At 43.8% G+C, this 5,274-nt stretch overlaps 1 pseudogene; it reads right to left on the bottom strand.

Annotated features, from left to right (window-relative positions):
- Nucleotides 1-2,238: 2,238 nt before the first annotated feature.
- Nucleotides 2,239-3,249, bottom strand: LOC109945087 (proline-rich receptor-like protein kinase PERK10; annotated as a pseudogene).
- Nucleotides 3,250-5,274: the final 2,025 nt, after the last annotated feature.

The raw sequence follows: 5,274 nt of genomic DNA, 5'->3' as shown, positions 1-5,274 counted from the left end.
TTTTGGTATTATCATCTCAATATGATTAGACTCTTAGCAAGGTCGAATTGTGCAAACACAGCAGCTCTGTCTAGATTTGGACAGATTCAGACTTGCAGCTTCAAAAATTCACAACTAAAGATTCAGACATCCAAACAAAATGATCCTAGACTTTCTAGAAAGCTAATTAAATGTTCTACAAATTATTTATAAACATCCCAAGGTGATTCAATATTTAACTAAGGATAAACATCACTAAAAGACTTTACTGTCCAGAACTGGACAGATTCAGTCTTCATATTTGAAACATTCATAACTTAAGCTTCAGACCACCAAAAAGAGCGATATAAGACTTTTTGGAAAGCTCAGCAAAAGCACTACATAACTTTTATAATCACTAAGAAGTGATTCAATGTTCAACTAAATCAAACAACACAGTTTTCGAAATCTGTTCTGACAGTGGACAGAACACAACAAGCAGTTTGTAAAATTCATAACTCCTAAAATATCAGGCCTATGGTTATGAAATTTTAACACAAGCAAGATAGGAAAAGAACCTACAACTTTCTTATAATGACCATGAACAGATTGTAACAGTAACTTACGCAAACAGTGCAGTTTCTGAAATCTATACAGAAAGTGGACAGATTTAGTTACTGAATTTGTAAAAAGCATAACTCCTAAACTGTCAGACCTATGGCTGTCAAATTTTAACACAAGTAAGATAATAGAGTTATCTACAACTTTCTTGTGACCACAAATAACTTATTTCAACATTAACTTAAGCAACCATTGCAATTTCTGAAATCTGTTCAGGAATTCGATAGATTCAGGTGTTGGGCTTGTGAAAAGCACAACTCCTAAACGATCAGGTTTATGGCTGTCAAATTTTTGTACAAGCAAGATAACCATGTTATCTACAACTCTTCTATATGACTTTTCTACAGAAAATATGATTTAGTTCCTCAAACATATAGCACGACAAAAACAGCGCGTGCAGCACAAAACAACAATTAATAAAATTCAGCTTCTATTTACTTCAAAAATTGCCGCGTTCTAGAGACTCGACTTATTCCAACTTATATCAAGGCACACTTAACCATAGTCACACAATAGATGACGTGACGGCTACATGGTCATGCCATCACTTCACCCCACAATCCCAACTAACAAAATAACTCTAACCGAACTTGGCATTTAGCTGATCGATTCCTAACCCATTTTTCATACCACCACTACACGACATGCCTAAAACGTTAAATGACTCATTCACAATTCACATACATCTTTACCAAAATATTCCCACATCGCTTGCAACTTAACCTAAGCTTCACTACACAATTTTGGGACATCTACTTAATTCATGAATATCATCGTCACACACATCGACTCGATTTGAATTTACCACACATGTCTATCACATGAATGGAGCATTTCAACAATATCCTAAAACCAACTACATCATCACACATCTTGCATTACAAACCTACTTGTCCACTCGAAAATATCTATTCGAAGTAATGAACACCACCGTACACTATGTGTGATGTGAAATTCAATAAACGCATAAGGTGTATTGGCTCGACTTATACACATAGAGGAAGCGATGACTACTTCGGCATGTCACCACCTCTCTATTTAAGCAAAGACAATTTCCACCTACAACGATCGAACATTCATATCGAGCACACCTTATTTTACCTTGTCTCGCATACAACCATATTGTGGCGTGCACTCGAGACATTACCGTTTAACTTAACACAATCACCACTACAATGCACTTCGATATACACGTTCGATATCACAGTGCTTCGACAAACCCATACTTCCGATCTACTTATCACATCCAACCACACCATGTGCCCACTGCATTCTAATGACCAATGTTAGCACAATTATTTGTGACAACGTTTATCAACTAGACAAGTGCAACACTAACCGATCATTCGCACATCTCATCTTAAGAACACTAATCACATGTCACATAATTTATATCTTCGATCCGCTCTATCCTACACCACGATGAATACATAAAATATTTTTCACATAGACGAACATCTTAGCCGACTGTGCAAATTACCAAGCATGTTTTACGCTTTATTTAATTTACCACAACTAACACACTACTTTACGACGAAGTGCTTTAGCAAACAATTAATACACCCGCGACCGATCCCTACGACGTACAAAAGAACTATCGCAGCCACATATATATCCGATCTAACAACAAAATAACACATCAGCTCACCATATCAAACCTCAGTCGTGGTTGCTGCACATGTGGCATGAAGACGAACGCGCTGTCAATCACGGGAGACCGAAGCGAAGTCGAAGGAGCACGACGGGCACCGTGGCGTGGCAAGGTGGGGCACCCGCCACGAAGGGGCTGTTGTGGCTATCGGTTGGCGTGGCAGAGCCCACGGGTGGCTGACGACGCACGATGACCTGACTCGGCATTGCGTCGAACAGGTGGCGCGCGCGGCGTGCTGCTGCTACTTGGCGTTGCACAACAAGGGAGCGAGCGAGCAGCAGCGAAGCCAACCACCATGCACGGGAGGGGCTTGGCCAGAGCAGGAAAAAAAATGAAGCTCGGGCATGGCTGCACTTAGGGAGGCGGCGTCGAGCCCCAAGGCAATATCTTGCGCAAGAAAATAAATCAGGGAGGGTAGGCGCTGCTCGACCATAGGGAAGAAGAGGAGCCGGCTGGGTGGAAAGACGGACAGGGCGTTGCAGGGATATGGGAGCGGCTGCTCTCTACTCTTGGGGAAGAAGGGCGCCGCTGGCTTCTGCTGGCCGTAGAGCAAGGGGACGAAAGCCGGCTGGAGATGTGGCACAGGGAGCGCGGGATTCATCACCTGAGCAGGGAGTTGGCCATGGGCGACGGTGGCTCACCAGCTCGAGCTCGAACCAGAGAAGTGCCCTGCGCCATGGCTGGAGCAGAAGGGCTCGCGTCGAGTCCTGGCAGGTCGAGCTCGGCCAAGGGGAAAAAGGGGTGCCCGCGCCCATGGAAGAAGAAGGCACCGGGAGCTTGGAAGGGTTGCGCAGGGGAGGGACGTTGTCCATGGGAGGGAGCCGCCAGCTTGGAGGAATGGAGCTCGGCGGCCATGGAGTTTCTGCCCCTGCGCACGTACAAGAAACAGAGAGAAGGGGCTGCTGTGCAGAGGAGGCCGGCCAGGGGGTGGAGAAGGGAGCCGAGCACATGGGCTCTGGACGCCATGGCCGTGGCTGCTGGCCGAGCAGGGAGGAACAGGGGGAGGGCTGGGCGTCCATGGCAGGAGCGTCGGCAAGGGGAGGAAGAAGACTGTTGGCTGAAAGAAGAAGAGAGAGTGGCGGCTAGGGGGGTAGATGAATAAAAGCCAATTTGCAAGGGAAGGCACTTGTATTTATAGACATGGGCTAGGGTTAGGGTTTCAATTGGGCTAAATGGGCTAGGTTGGGCTTGGCCCAAAACACGTAATCGGGCTACGCTAAATATTTTCCGGAATACAAACGCTCCTGTGGAATTCGTTTCTATGGAGAACAAAGCGAATAGAGTTCGGGCGAACGGACGATCGAGCGATTAACTCGGCCAAGAGTCTGCTTGGATTTCGCTCGAAAATAATTACCTATGCGTGATTCGAAAATAAATCGTCCTGAGATTTTGATCGGCTTTGGATTTTTAGTCGGAGAAGGCGAATCGTGATATTTTAAAATCGTTGTCGATACGGGGTTTTGAGTTTGGTTCGGACATAAGATATTTGGCTGAGTCGGATAAAATTTATTAGAGGACAACATATTGAGTACTCCGTTGCGAGTACGGAATCAGATAAAATAGTTAGACATAGATCAACGTTCGAGGAATTAACTCGAGCTCAGACCAAATAACAGCCGTTGAGAGTTTGAATTAATGAGCTTCAGATGAGATTTATAAATCGAGATTGATTATCGAGTTTGCATTCGTCAAGAATAAAAGTTTTTAACATGCTCCAAATTGACCTTCTGTGAGATTGAATAATTCCGAATTCGGCGAAATGTGAATGAATAATCTGGATAATCAGAGACATACGCGTGCGAGAAAGAGAAATTTTTACTGAGCATCCGAGATTAGGATTAATCTCCCGTCATAACACGAAACTGACACCTGGGGTGTCACACTTTTCACGTCCATTTGATATAACTTAAAGCCATGGTAAGTAGCATGGGCAAGTAATATACGAATTGACTCAAGCCTAGCTACGGGTGCATAGGTTTCAACAAAATCCAAACCTTCAACTTGTGAATATCCTTTGGCAACAAGTCAGGCTTTCTTCCTAGTCACCACACCATGCTCATCTTGTTTGTTGCAGAATACCCATTTGGTACCTACAACATTTTGGTTAGGGCGTGGAATTAAATGCCATACCTCATTCCTCGTGAAGTTGTTGAGCTCCTCTTGCATTGCCACCATCCAGCCTGGATCTCTAAGTGCATCTTCTATCATGTATGGCTCAATAGAAGACACAAAATAGTAATGTTCACAAAAATGAGCAACTTGAGATCGAGTGGTTACCCCCTTGTGGATGTCACCAAGAATGGAGTTGACAGGGTGATCTCTTTGAATTGCTTGGTGTACTCTTGGGTGCGGTTGTCTTTGATCCTGAATCTCTTGATCATCTTCCTTATCTTGATCATCTTTATCCCCCTTGATCAACGTCCTCCTCTTGAGGTGTCTCATCGTCTTGATCTTCATCCTCTTCTTGTTGATCCAATTCCTCATCTTGAGTTGATGGAGATGCTTGTATGGAAGATGATGGTTGATCTTGTGCTTGTGAAGGCTTTTCGGATTCTTTTGGGCACACATCACCAATGGACATGTTCCTTAGCGCGACGCACAGAGCCTCTTCATCATCTAATTCATCAAGACCAAATTGCTCTACTTGTGAGCTGTTAGTCTCATCAAACATAATGTCACAAGAAACTTCAACTAATCCAGTGGACTTGCTGAAGACTCTATATGCCCTTGTGTTTGAGTCATAACCAAGTAAAAAGCCTTCTACCGCATTAGGAGCAAAATTTGAATTTATACCTCTTTTAATAAGAATAAAGCATTTGCTCCCAAAAACTCTAAAGTAAGAAACATTAGCTTTTTACCAGTGAGGAGTTCATATGATGTTTTCTTGAGGATTCAGTGAAGGTAGAGACGGTGGATGGAGTAGCAGACGGTGTTAACTGCCTCCGCCCAAAACCGATCCGGTGCCTTGTACTCATCAAGCATGGTTCTTGCCATATCCAAGAGAGTTCTATTCTTTCTCTCCACAACACTATTTTGTCGAGGTG

Source organism: Zea mays, chromosome 3 (assembly GCF_902167145.1).
Source record: "Zea mays cultivar B73 chromosome 3, Zm-B73-REFERENCE-NAM-5.0, whole genome shotgun sequence".
In the NCBI taxonomy this organism is placed as follows: Eukaryota; Viridiplantae; Streptophyta; class Magnoliopsida; order Poales; family Poaceae; genus Zea; species Zea mays.
This window is presented reverse-complemented; position numbering and strand designations above follow the sequence as displayed.